The sequence below is a fragment of the Martes martes genome, assembly GCF_963455335.1.
Source record: "Martes martes genome assembly, chromosome: 13".
Lineage (NCBI taxonomy): Eukaryota > Metazoa > Chordata > Mammalia > Carnivora > Mustelidae > Martes > Martes martes.
The window spans coordinates 47,137,098-47,151,321 of record NC_137901.1 but is presented as its reverse complement, the minus strand read 5'-3'; the positions used below and the strand labels follow the sequence as shown (position 1 = coordinate 47,151,321).

At 48.1% G+C, this 14,224-nt stretch overlaps 1 protein-coding gene across 1 annotated transcript in view; it reads left to right on the top strand.

The window, feature by feature from the left end:
- LAMA3 (laminin subunit alpha 3) overlaps positions 1-14,224 on the top strand; it is a gene marked incomplete at its 5' end in the record, with an annotated part of 268,142 nt that overhangs the window by 39,238 nt on the left and 214,680 nt on the right. The window lies entirely within an intron of this gene.

Genomic DNA, 14,224 nt, shown 5'->3' with positions numbered 1-14,224 from the left:
GCATGACCCTGGATCCCCTAGTTAATGTCACCAGGGCAGTTTCTTCCTTTGAAATTTGGGAATGAACCTAGTACCACTCTTGTAGGGTTGTTGGGAGGAATTAAGAAGGTAATAGAAAAAACTTTTTTTTTTTTTTTTTTAAGATTTTATCTATTTAAGAGAGAGAGCACACGCAGGGGCAGCAACAGGCAGAGGGAGAGGGAGAAGCAGACTCCCTGCTGAGCAGGGAGCCCGATTCCGGCTCCGTCCCAGGACCCTGGGATCATGACCTGAGCCGAAGGAAGAGGCTTCACCAACTGAGCCACCCAGGCGCCCGTAAAAGAAAACTTTTAGAATTATGCCTCCCATGCTGTAAGAGCTCAGGCTATGTTAGTTATTACGTCTGTATTTTTTTTCAATGAGCTTTTACATAAAGATAATAAAGTTAATTGAGAAGATACTTCCTTTTTGGGAAAAAAAGAAAAGTTGGTATAGAGAAGACGAAAGGAACAGTTATTCCTGGTGAGATTTGAGGTATTGATGGGAAAGCTTACTGGGCATTTTCTTGATGCCCTCCATCCCCCAATACAAATGTCTGACCACTTCATCCCGAGTGAGGTCGGCCTGCCAGAGATCTTTCAAAGCGAACAGAATCAGAAAAATGCCCAGTAATGGAAATTGATTTTTTTTAAAGAGCCTATTTTATTCCTTAGCTAATCTTGAAAACTATTTTATGTTTCTTCCCTTGTGAAACTTCTGTGATTTCAGGCGTATTTTGGCTTTAAATCATGGCAGTTTTCCTATTACTATTATTGGCAAGCATATTTAAGGAAAAACTGAATTTCACAAATTCTTCACTATGGTTCCAATGAAATCTCGAGTTAAATACAATGTCTCGGGGGAGTCCTTGGGCCCGATGCCCCCTCTCCTCTGCCAGCTGTCTTCTAGCCCTGTAGAGCCCCCAGTTCCCTCCTCCTCCTCCCAGAGACTCTGGAGCCCACCCCCTGCCCCCCATGCAACCAAACAACCTTCCTTTACTCTTGTCTTCCTGAAGCCTCTTCTTTCCCTGTTCTACTTTCCATGTTTCACCTCACTTTTGGTTTTTCACTTTACATTCTCCCGTTGTGTTTCTTTCCTTTAGAGAAAAACTTAAGCATGATCAAACCAGTACCTCTTCTCAAGGTCACTGCCAGCCTTCAGGAGGGTGCTGTGCCTGTGTGTCCCTGGCTGTCCCCACCCAGCCCCAGAGTGGTGCCCCATGGAGCCTGTTGGGAAGGTCAGGGCTCCCCAAGGAGGCTCAGCTCCACCAAGAGCAGGCCGTCTGCCTGGCCACAGCCAGACCCACGGTTGGCCTCTTGGTGCAGGCAGTGTGGACGGTGTACCTCCCCAGGACGGAGGCAGTGCCCTCCAGACGCGAGGGGCCGGCCCACTTCCCCCAGGCCCCAGGGGTCCTTCAGTTCGCACTGCACTTACACAGGTGGACTCCTTGGCCGAGTAGCCTGTGGACAAGGATGCTTCAGGCTCGTGTCTCTCTGACTCAACAGCCCCTGGGCTGCTTGCCCTTCTCTCTTTGACTCTCAAAACACCCCCGTAAACCCTTCTGCAGGTGAGGAGTTCCTGACTCAGTACATTCTCCGTGACATGCTCTGTTCCATAGGTTTCAAGCACCCTGAGCAATGAGATGGTATATTTACCTTTGTTGTTTCTCCACCTCGTAGGATAACCGGAGTGGAACATTGGGTTCTCTCTCCTGCCTCTCCCCTGTCCTAGCTCCCAGACTCTCATCCCTCATCCCTTCCACAGGGCCTGTAGCAGGCACAGAGTGTCCTGAGCTCGGGGAGAGGTGGAGGCGGTGGCCCAGGGAGCCTGGGGGCTGGGAGAGGTGGCCGGTTTACTTTCCTGGGAGAGATCTGAGATCTGAATCTCCAGCTGGGGAGGGAATTGAGGTTGGAGTCTCTGCCGGAGTGTGCAGGCGGCCGAGCCCTGGGGCAGCTCGCAGGGGGTGAGAGAGTGCTGGGCAGAGATGAGCTGGAGGGCATGGAAGGCAGTTTCCAGCGTCATCGTGGCCTGGGGAGTGAGGGCAGGGAGACAGGGTGGAGGACAGCAGTTTTGCAACTTCCTGCATTTCAGGGTGAGGGCATCTCCCTCACAGCCGCTCAGGCCTGGGCAGGGCTGGACCTGAACACCCTGGTGTTTAGGACAGGTGGGTCCGACAACCCGGGCTGCCCCGGCTTGCCCCGGTTAGTGGGGTTGCTATGGCTTTGCACATGCCCTGTCTAAACTCCTTTCCTTACTGTCCCGGCCAGCCAGTCACTCAGTCCCGGACGCTGCTTTCCTGCCTGCTTTGTCCATCTCTTCCCGTCCATGGGTGCCTCCCCACCCCCACTGTCCCCACGGCTACACAGGACCACCACCCAACCCACCACCTGTTCACATCCCCATCCCTGAAATCCTGCTCATTTTCAGCCTGGGCAGCTCCCCCACTGCTACTCCCTGAGCCTGCTGACTCTTGATTTCTGCTCAGGCCGTGATCTCAAGGTCCTGAGATGGAGCCCTGCCATCCCCGGGCTCTGTGCTCAGCACCCAGTCTGCTTGACATTCTCCGTCTGCCCCTCCCCCTGCTCAGGTGCGCACATGTTCTCTCTCTCTCTTAAATAAGCAAATAAATAAATAAATACTTTTAAAAAATTAGATACAAAAGACACCAACTTATTCCTTCAAATTATTAGAAAGGCTTCAAAATGTGTCCTCCGCATTTCTGTCCTCGTTTCATTTTGGACGTGGACCAACCAGCCCATGGGACACACTCTAGACCCCAGACTGCAATTTTCCTTCAACGATATTAATGCTCATTGTGCCCCCTCCTGAAAAATCTGCCTCTCCTTTCTGTGACTTTAAGTCTCTTCCCTGGCTTGGATTTGATTGTCCTGTTCCAGATACGTTTATTAATTAAGATGTGGCCCCGAGCCCTCTTGTGACCTAGATGGTTCCCTTTCAGCTCCTCCCCCACCACCCCTGGGGGGCAATGACCTTGGTGCGCAGCATCTGCAGGCTCCCCTGCCCTGGGGCTTCTGGCACAGTTTGGCCAGCGAAGGTACAGGGGAGTGCTCAGCTGAGAGAGGGGGAGGGCACTGAGACTGAGGCATTATTCCCAACATTGCGGGGTCTCAGGTCTTCTATGGAGGCTCTTGGCTCCTGGCTCCTGGCTGGCGACTTGCTCCTGCAGCGAGAGCCGGGTCTTGGCTCAGGGCTCTGCTTCCTCTCCTTGCCCTTGAGATGCATGGTGGGGAGAGCTCTCAGATGGCATTTGCTCCGAGGGGCTTCACCATCACCCCTGCCCACTCCTTTGCAAACAGCTGATTGATTAAACTCATTGTGGTACAGTCCTCTGTCTGCAGCTGAGCTCCGAGGGACACCCAGCACTCTGACTTGTGAAGCAGGCTTTTCAAGGGATTGAAATTGACCCAAATCCCTCAGTTGTCATCTCTGAAAGAATGAAAGGGAATTACTGAAGAGGTGACTAAGCAGAAGTTTTTAAACTGTTTTAAAAAAATGAGAGAGAGAGAGAGAGAGGAAGCTCCCAAGCTTAACTGAATTATGACTATGAAATAAGGAACAGCATTCTGTTCCGTTCTGTCGAGAATGCCTGGTGCATCCAAATAATACAGCGAATGTATGCTTAATGTGTGAACGAATTGGGGATACAGAGAGTTCCGTCCCACTGTCTGCCCGATTTACAGATGTCCCTCGCGTACTGAAAGGAATACGTATGAAATAGACACTAAAACATTTATCACCTGTAATTTGGAGCATATTAAGACATAATGAAAAGCTGGACTCTCAGTCATTTATCATTACTCATTTATTTTTTTAAAAGATTTTATTTATTTATTTGACAGAGATCACAAGTAGATAGAGAGGCAGGCAGAGAGAGAGAGGGAAGCATGCTCCCCGCTGAGCAGAGAGCCCGAGGCAGGCCTTGATCCCAGGACCCTGAGATCATGACCTGAACCGAAGGCAGGGGCTTTAACCCACTGAGCCACCCAGGAGCCCCTAGAGTACTCATTTAATAAAGATTTATATATTTATTTATTTGTCATTCTTCAATGTCTGCTTCCCTAAATGCAGCAAGATGACTAATTTTCAGTAATTTCACAAGATGAATGCAAGATGAATAATTTAGAATTTAAATACATTTAACATTAAAAAACCCAAGTTTTATGGCCATGATAGCATGAATTTAATGGTAATGCACTTGTACTAGAAACTGGTCGGAGCACTTTTCGAGTATTAACTCATTTAGTCCTTGCTAGAACCTTACAAGGCAGGTCCTTATTTTCTAGTCTTTCTTTCCTAGAACCTTACAAGGTCCTTATTTTTTCGAAGCTAAGCGATAGTATGCAGCCGGATGGTGTTAGGTAACCTGTGGCTGCCGGTCACGGGCGAGCACGGGACAGACCCAGGCTTTGCACCTGGCAATCTGGCCATGGAGCTGACCTGAGACAGGTTGCCACGCTGATGCATGTGACACCCTGGGTCCCTGAAGCTCTCAGGGCGCTGTGAGTGTTGGCTTGTAACTACTGTCCTTTGCCTGGGATGCTATCTCTCACTTTCCACAGTGTTCCTTTGTGAGGATACATTTGAGAAATCCTTTTAGTCCCCTAAATTGTTGTATTTCTAAGTGGAATTAAAAACCAGAAACAAAGCATATGGACTCTGGGGTCCGGTTTCCCTCTTTACATTGGCTAGTAGAGGCAAATTCCTCTGGCTGTGCTGTGCAAGCGCGTGGAACGTAATGACCTGCATTTTGTGTGCCAAGTTCATTACGGGCTTAACAGTTCATCCGTAACAATACTTTTCCTTTTACTCCGTTATGTTTATTTGTTTTTCATTTTTATTAATTTCTTTACATCCTTTAGGAATTAGAGCTTTATAACACTCCGACCTTTTTTTCTTGTTCTTTTTAAAAAAAGATTTTTATTGATCTATCATTTTATTTATTTGAGAGAGAGAGAATTTCAACCAGACTCCACACTGATCGTGCCACCCAACTCAGGGCTCGATCTCACAACCCTAAGATCATGACCGGAGCTGAAATCAAGGGTCAGATGCCTAACCCCACTGGGCCACCCAAGCGCCCCTCCACCCTTTTTTTTTTTTTTTCTTAAACAAAAAGACTGTAGATGAGTACAAGCAATATATTAATGAAACAGTAAAATAAAACCTGTTTTCAGTCTAGTCATACATTTGGTTGCCACTTAGAATGAACCATCAAGACATACTTCACCTTCCTTAATGATTCTCCAAAGCCTGAAACATTTCTGTGTTCATACAGAAATCTTTCTTACAGTGCTAAATGATATCTTTGAGTCATTTCGGGAAGTACGCTGCAATTCTGCAGAAACCATTCAAGCTTTGTAAGCTGGTGGGGCTCGATTTTTGAATTTTGTTCCTTTCTAAGTGAAACGTTCCAGCGATACGCAACATCAAGCAGAATGACCAAGCACCAAGGCCCGTGAAGAGCATGCCAGATTATAATTTCCCTTTTTTAATGCATAATGGACAAAGAGTCTGCTCTTGCTCAGCTATTTCCTTTTAGTACTGATTTCCTCCCCCACGCCTTAGGGCAAATATACCTTTTAATTATAAGGTCTCACTAGCTATTGTATTCTTTCACTCCCAGATTTTTTTTTTTTGCTCCTAAATGTTTCCAGTGACAGTAGGAAAATAATGGGTGTGTTGATAGCAGAGAGTGGGTTCATTTCTAAATACATAGGGGTTCGTCCTAAGCAGTCAGACCATGACTCATAATGTCTCCTCAAGGCATTCTTTCCAAAGACCCCTTGCCACCCACGTTCCTAGCCATTATTTCTGTTCTTGTTAAGAGTTATTTCTTACTTTGGAGAACATGTGGGGCATAATAGCGTGTGATCTATGCTGAAATTTCTTACTCGACATGTTATCCCATAGAAGATAGGCTTGCACAAATAGATGTAATTTGGCTACTTGAACATACTTATTTTGCTCCCCAAACTGGTCCATAATCATGGCAAGGAAAAAATATATAGTTCATCGCAAGAGAAACACGCTCACAAGAGAAACACGCTCGGCTTTCTGTAGAGATGGTTTGGCCGCCACTGACGTGTCATTCCAGAATGTAGAGCAGGCTGCCCACCAAGACTGGAATTCCTTTAGCTGGGGATGAAGCTGTCAAACGACTGATGTTCAGAGAGGAAACAAACACCGGCTTAAAATTTGCTCGCGATCAGGTTTCCATAGGAGGAACAGGAACGCTGGCAATGTGCTCATGGTGGGAGAAAGGATATATATTATGGGCAGGGCCAGTGCTTCTCAAGCTTTAATGGACATCTGAGTCATCTATTCAAAGAACATTCCTGACTCAGAAAGTTGCAGGCATGCCCTTAGGTTCTGCATTTCTGAGATGCTCTCCAGCGACGATGTCTCAGCGCCTGGTCTTTGGGCCACACTCTGAGCAGCAGGGGGCTGGAGGACACCCTGGTCATCATCAGGTCTCCCTGGGAGGCCAAGAGCAAGGCGAGGACAGAGCTGGAAGCAGGGCGGGTGGTGGAAAAGATGAAGATGAAGTCTGGGAGGAGCGGGCCAAACCTCCCAGAGGGTCACAATGCCAGGGACACACTGACCCAGAGATGGGGGCAAAGCATCTGGCAGCCAGGTAACTCTTGATACTCCTCTCATTTCTGGCTTTCTGGAGTGTGGTACACACAGGTGCTAGAAAAGCAGCTGTGCAGGAACTTCTGGCAGGGGCAGAACCCCCAAGGAGGAGAGCCTCCTCAAAGAAAGGACCAAGCCCCCCCGGCTTTAGCCCTCTGGGGCCCTTAGCTGTCCCCAACAGCAGGGTCACCAATTGCATGTAAGTCCAGGTTTTGGAATCAGACAGATGTGGCTCAGGTCTCTGCCTGTGCCTCGTCACTTACTCTGTGTGTGACTATAGACATGTTCTGCATGTTCTCCAAACTTCGGTTTCTGCATCTATGAAGCAGAGATACTATTAGTACCGATAGACCAGGGTTATGGTAAAGGCTACTGAGACATATAAAGCACATTTAAATCCTCAGGAAATGCTAGTTTTTCCTCTTCCTTCTCCTTCTTACTGTTATCTTAGTGATTCTACTCAACCGATCCTTCTTGAAGGTGGCACCCTTTTTGTCCTTTCACTTGCTGCTGCAACCACTTGCCCAGATTTTCTATTTCTTGACCCTGCATTTCCTCATGCTCAGGGCACTAATCCCAGCAGGGACAGACCTTTGGGTTCTGGGACTAAGCCACAGCCCAGGGAGCGGAGCAAAGGAGCCTGGGGTTTCCAGCTCGGTGAGCCGCACTTAGCTGGCGTTGAGCTGGCTTGGTGCCCCACTGCCCTCAGGCCCCTGCATCATACCTTAGCAGCTGGGGCCTCTCCATCCCCCTTCCCCTTCCTGGGCATTTGTGATGGGATCTCCGATTCTGACACTGGTTCCGATGTGTGCAGTTTCCCCCCACACACCCAAGCAACTCTTGGACATTAGCTGGGCGTCTACAGTTCAACTCAATTTTGACATAGTCTACCTGGAAACAGCATCAGGTCCCACAGATTAAGGGCTCAGTCCTGCTAGACTCTGCCCCACCCCCACTTCAGACCCCAGCAGCCCACTGGGCTTGTCTCCTGTGCTTCTGACCTACCTAGTGATAGAGCGGAAGTCCCTGCAGGCCCCTTTTAGGATTTGGCTAATTTGCCAGATTGGCTCACAGAACTCAGAGAAACATTTTATTTACTAGATGACCAGTTTATTATAAAAGGATGCGACTCAGGATGAAAGAGATGCCTTGGACCAGCTGTGTGGGAAAGGACTTGGAGTTGCTCTGTCCTCTCGGGGTGCTCCACTCTCCCCAGATGCTCACGTGATCCTGATGCTGAAGCTCTCTGAACTCTGTCCTTTTGGGTTTTTACGGAAGCTCTATTACACAGGCGTGATTGATTAAATCATTGGCCATTGGTGATTGATTCAACCTCCAGCCCCTTTTCCCTCTAGGAGGGTCAGGGGGTGGGACTGAAAGTTCTAGCCCTATAATCACTGGGGTGGGTTGCTTGGGCACCCCTCTTGGGTGACCTAGGGGCATTCCGAGAAACCTCATTAATATAACAAAAGGCACATTTTTAAAAAAAATTTTTATTTATTTTCAGCATAACAGTATTCATTGTTTTTTCACCACACCCAGTGCTCCATGCAATCTGTGCCCTCCCTAATACCCACCACCTGGTTCCCCCAACCTCCCACCACCCCCCCCCACCCCTTCAAAACCCTCAGGTTGTTTTTCAGAGTCCATAGTCTCTCATGGTTCACCTCCCCTTCCAATTTCCCTCAACTCCCTTCTCCTCTCCATCTACCCTTGTCCTCTGTATTATTTGTTATGCTCCACAAATAAGTGAAACCATATGATACTTGACTCTCTCTGCTTGACTTATTTCACTCAGCATCATCTCTTCCAGTCCTGTCCATGTTGCTACAAAAGTTGGGTATTCGTCCTTTCTGATGGAGGCATAATACTCCATAGTATATATGGACCACATCTTCCTTATCCATTCATCCGTTGAAGGGCATCTTGGTTCTTTCCACAGTTTGGCGACTGTGGCCATTGCTGCTATGAACATTGGGGTACAGATGGCCCTTCTTTTCACTACATCTGTTTCTTTGGGGTAAATACCCAGTAGTGCAATTGCAGGGTCATAGGGAAGCTCTATTTTTAACTTCTTGAGGAATCTCCACACTGTTCTCCAAAGTGGCTGCACCAGTTTGCATTCCCATCAACAGTTTAAGAGGGTTCCCCTTTCTCCACATCCTCTCCAACACACGTTATTTCCTGTCTTGCTAATTTTGGCCATTCTTACTGGTGTAAGGTGGTATCCCAATGAGGTTTTGATTTGAATCTCCCTGATGGCTAGTGATGATGAACATTTTTTCATGTGTCTGATAGCCATTTGTATGTCTTCATTGGAGAAGTGTCTGTTCATATCTTCTGCCCATTTTTTAATATGATTGTCTGTTTTGTGTGTGTTGAGTTTGAGGAGTTCTTTATAGATCCTGGATATCAACCTTTTGTCTGTGCTGTCATTTGCAAATATCTTCTCCCATTCCGTGTGTTGCCTCTTTGTTTTGTTGACTGTTTCTTTTGCTGTGCAGAAGCTTTTGATCTTGATGAAGTCCCAAAAGTTCATTTTCGCTTTTGTTTCATTCGCCTTTGGAGACATTTCTTGAAAGAAGTTGCTGTGGCTGATATCAAAGAGGTTACTGCCTATGTTCTCCTCTAGGATTCTGATGGATTCCTGTCTCACGTTGAGGTCTTTTATCCATTTCGAGTTTATCTTTGTGTACGGTGTAAGAGAATGGTCGAGTTTCATTCTTCTACATATAGCTGTCCAGTTTTCCCAGCACCATTTATTGAGGAGACTGTCTTTCTTCCACTGGATATTTTTTCCTGTTTTGTTGAAGATTATTTGACCATAGAGTTGAGGGTCCATATGTGGGCTCTCTACTCTGTTCCACTGGTCTATGTGTCTGTTTTTATGCCAGTACCATGCTGTCTTGGTGATCACAGTTTTGTAGTAAAGCTTGAAGTCAGGTAACGTGATGCCGCCAGTTTTATTTTTGTTTTTCAACATTTCCTTAGCAATTCGGGGTCTCTTCTGATTCCATACAAATTTTAGGATTATTTGCTCCAGCTCTTTGAAAAATACCAGTGGAATTTTGATCGGAATGGCATTAAAAGTATAGATTGCTCTGGGTAGTATAGACATTTTAACAATGTTTATTCTTCCGATCCAAGAGCATGGAATGGTCTTCCATCTTTTTGTGTCTTCTTCAATTTCTTTTAGGAGTGTTCTGTAGTTCCTCGAGTACAGATCCTTAACCTCTTTGGTTAGGTTTATTCCGAGGTATCTTACGGTTCTTGGTGCTATAGTAAATGGAATGATTCTCTAATTTGCCTTTCTGTATTTTCATTGTTAGTGTATAAGAAAGCCACTGATTTCTGGACATTGACTAACAAAAGACACATTTGGCACTCTTATCATTTAGGAAATTCCCAGCGTTTTAGGAGCTGTGTGCCAGAAATGGGATGAGACCAAATATATGTTTCTTATAAATCCATAGGCTCCCTGCTTGTCTTCCAAGACTTCGCGTTCTTCTCGGGGAGTCAGACGTGTGAGTAAAGAACCAGTGTGCAGCCTGATAAATACAGCCGCCATGGACGTGGTGTCTGCAGGCGGGGTCTGGGGACCCAGAAGGAATCCTGCAGGACCAGCCAAGAGGGTCCTTGGCCTTGAGTAGGATGGACTCAAACTGGAGCCAGCAGGGAGTGAGGGTAGAATTTACCGAAACTACAGAGACAGCAGGTACAGATGGAGGGAAACTGAAGGACAGCCCCAGACAAACCCGAATGGTTGGTCATCCCTACCAGTCCATCATGATCATCCGTCTGGATATTAGAGTCTTACTTCTCTTACCAGTTATCTGAGACTTGCAGTCTGTGGTTGGGACTCTGATGTCAAATTCTAGAACACAGAGGGTCTCCCTGCCTGTAGTGGCGCTGGCTGTCAGAGTCTCTACCTTTTTCTTCTATGCATTGATGTTGGGACCTTTCTTGATGACCTTCTTCTCCTGGAGGCGACTGTCTTTCGGCCAGTGTTTCTCAAAGTTAGTCCTTGAATCCCTGTTCTCAGAAGGGAGACCCATGACTGGGTCTGTTATGTTATGTTTGTGTTTTGTAATCAAAGTCCAATAGGACAGTGGGGCATATGCTCCCTCATGAGTCGTCCTCCTCTCTGGACAGGTTCTAGGCCATCTGCTCCTCTAAGCCCTGGTACCTCAATCCATCCATCCTCCCCTCCCGCCCTGCCTCCACCCTGCCACCCTTGGTCCCTGGCTGGGCTCTGAGAGCAGGTGCATGGGAGTTTAGGTGCATGCACACAGTGCTGGGGCTGGGGGGGCATGGCAGGGCCACCCCACCTCAAGCCAGTGGAGCCACGGGCAGCTTGACAAGAACGAGCCTCTCACTCATCCCACATCCAGATACCAAGCATGATTCGGTGTGGAGATTCTGATCCCTCAGGAGCTGCCTGCCTGGTAGGTTGAGGGGGTAGAGCCATAAGAAGGGGAGATGGACCTCTCGCCCCCAGCCAGGGCCAAGTGTGGCGTGTTGTATCAACCCAGCAGCTTGAGGGAGGAAGGTCCTGGCATGTGCGCAGCTGGGGTCAGGGAGAAGTCCCTTGGTGCCCAGGAGGGTCTGCACTCACCCACAGAGAATCCTCTAGCCCAGGGGACTACAACATTAAGTAGCAAATTAAAAAAAACATCATAATTGGCCAAGAAAGAAACTATGGAAGGGAAGGAAAAAGTGTGTCCTCTACAAAGGTTCCTGTGTTTTCATGCTGCTTTAAGGTCTGCAAATTTAGTTGTCCCTGTTTCTAGGCCTCATTATCAAATTTGAATTTCTAGACTCGTGGCCTGGGAATCTGCTTTTCAGCCTGCTCCCCAGCTGCCTCGGATGCACCCCTAGTTTGTGAGCGCTGCAGGGTCCTCCTGTCCCCTAGCTTGGCTGAGTGTGCAGAGTCGAACACATCTTCTCTCTGCCTCAGTTGTGTTCTGTGCCCACCATGGGCAGTGTGGGTGAAAAAAAAGAGAAGTCAGCTTCTCTGAAATTTCAGCTTCTACCATTGATTTCCAACTTGGCAGGGGCAGTGGGGCCACACTGGGATGAAATGGGGTCCTCTGAGCATCAGCCCCTCTGCATTTCTAGCTCAATAGGATTCTAGGTTCTTCACTCTCCAGGCTCAATATAGGGCTGCACTTGGCCGTGTTTTTGAAGGAAAGCCTGGCCCTGGGACCTGATTTGGTATATGAGGCACCATATTCCCTTCCTGCCTCAGCGATGTTTCCCATGAGTAGGGGTTCCATCAGTTTGTGTCACTGTGTTAGGGGGGTGCAGAGCCGAGCCCACCGTCAGTAGACATGCAGCATGAGTGAGATACAAATGCAGCCCATCTCTCCTAATAAGACACAGAATCCATTCTAATGAGTATGACTGTGTGTACATAAGTATGAATTTATGTTTATATAAATATGTACATACACTTTATATAAACGTGCTGTAACATCTGGTTTGATGTCTTCCATATTCATGCACTTTAGGTTGGGGAAGTTTGTTGATACCATATGTGTATCCATTTCCTTGCTTCTGACCATGATGGAGTTTGTATTTGTATGGTTGTTAGTGAGATGACATTTCACATTGGTTTACATAATGGAATATTGCCTTGGGAGAAGTCATATAGGTATAAATGGGTTGTATGCAAAGAAAAATATTATAGAGGCGACTTCCTAAGCTGTGTCTTAAAAACTCATTTAGTACCTTGTGAAGCCACATTTGCAGGAGGGAATGACATCAACATTACGGTATAATCTGCCCTTTCTGTGTAGCTTTTGGGATACGAGGACAAAAGGGGTCCTGCCCTGGCGAGAGGCTTCGGAAAGGAAGACCAGGAAGTAAGAAAATGGGGGAGGGTAGAAATGGGTCCAAGGGAAGTAGGAGAGGGGGTGGGTCATTGTATGGAGGTTGGATGATGGAATTTGAGGCTCCTCCTGTCCTCCAACCCCAGACCCACCTTTCCAGAATGCCTAGCAGCTCGTCTTATCTACTGTCTTTAGACCCAGACCTTATTCCTGAAAGGTGGTAGATGGCGTTTAGTGGGAGGGTTCCTGTAGGCATGGAAGGTGTCCTCCTCCCCCACCACAGTCCCCTCTCTGCCTGACGGCAGGGTGGACTGTTGCTGTTCCCACAGCTACCTGGAGCCTGTTAGCTTGGGGCCACTGCCTCCAGTTTCTTGGTTAAACCCCTATCTGTCTGAGTAGACGTGTCTGGTCACCCTGCTCATCCCCGCCGGTTCCACTCCACCTCCTGTCTGGGGCAGCCTTGAATCCCTGCCTTTCTCATTCTTGCCGGTATCTTACCTGGGTCTGGATTTCGAAACTGACCCCAGGTCGCCTGACTTGGGCAGATGCTGAGATGTGCGCAGAACCCGCTTTTCCTGATAGCCATCAGGCGTGGAGTCCGTCTACACTGTACCTGCTGCCCACCACCTCCCTTTATCCCGTTCCACTCTGACCCTGCAGACCCAGGCCTCTACCTACCTTACGGCTTCACTATTTTCCATATGTTTGTCTGGCTATGATGGTTCCTGCTGGGGTCCCTAAGAGCAGGGGATTTAAGGGGGAACATTTGGGACACTAGAGATCATCTTACATCTGGATCTGAGAGCTCAGCTTGGAGGCACCTTTTCATCACAGTGAAAGTGACTTTGAGATGTTCTGTTTTATGACAGGTAAGTGCAATCCTTAGGTTTTGGCCCCCTCCCAGCCTCCAGACCTGCATCCAGGCACAGTGCGGGGGCTGTCCTGGCCTCGTAGCACACATAGGTAGAGGGTTCCTGTTGCTGGTCATGACTGCGCAGGAGAGTCAGTCTGTTACCACGAGGCCGTGAGCCCTCCAGCCACGAACATTTACGTAATTATCCTGCCAAGTGTGTTTTAAAGGAAACGCAAGGCGCTCCAAAGCACAGAATACACAGGACTAACCAGAGGGAAGGCTTTGCTGGGCCCCGTGGATTAAACAGGAGTTAGCAGGCTCTGGGGGCTGGGATGAGGCCTCCCTGGTCCTGTTGAGTTGAGAAGGGTGGGAGGTGTTTCGGGTGGAGATGAAGCAGGTAGCAGTCATGTGGGTCTGAAGCTTCTGTGAACGTTTGGGCGCGAGAGAGAAATCAGGAGTCACGGTGTAAGGTGAGGAGAGTGTGGTACAAGGTGGGGGAAGGCTAAGAACCAAAGCCTGGGTGAACTGGGGGACAGGCTAGTGCGAACTCTTGGAAGAAGTGTGTCGGGGGGGGGGTTGGGTGGACAGAGAGCTCCTCTTGTCTCCTGGCTGGAAGGGACTTTCAAAGCTGATGGGAAGGGTCCAACAGAAGGCAGGAGGGGACCCAGAGCACCGAGGGAGGGATCGGCTTTTGACAAGAAGAGGTTCCTCACTCCACCAGTCCAGGGGAAGAAGGAGAGGATGTGTAGTTGCAAATGGTTTTTAGGTCTGCAAAGGGAAAAGAAGGTGGTTCCTTCCTGGCAGTTCTGATTTTCCCCATGAAAGAGACAAAGTCACTTCTGAGGGTAGAAGGGACAGAGGTGGGGTA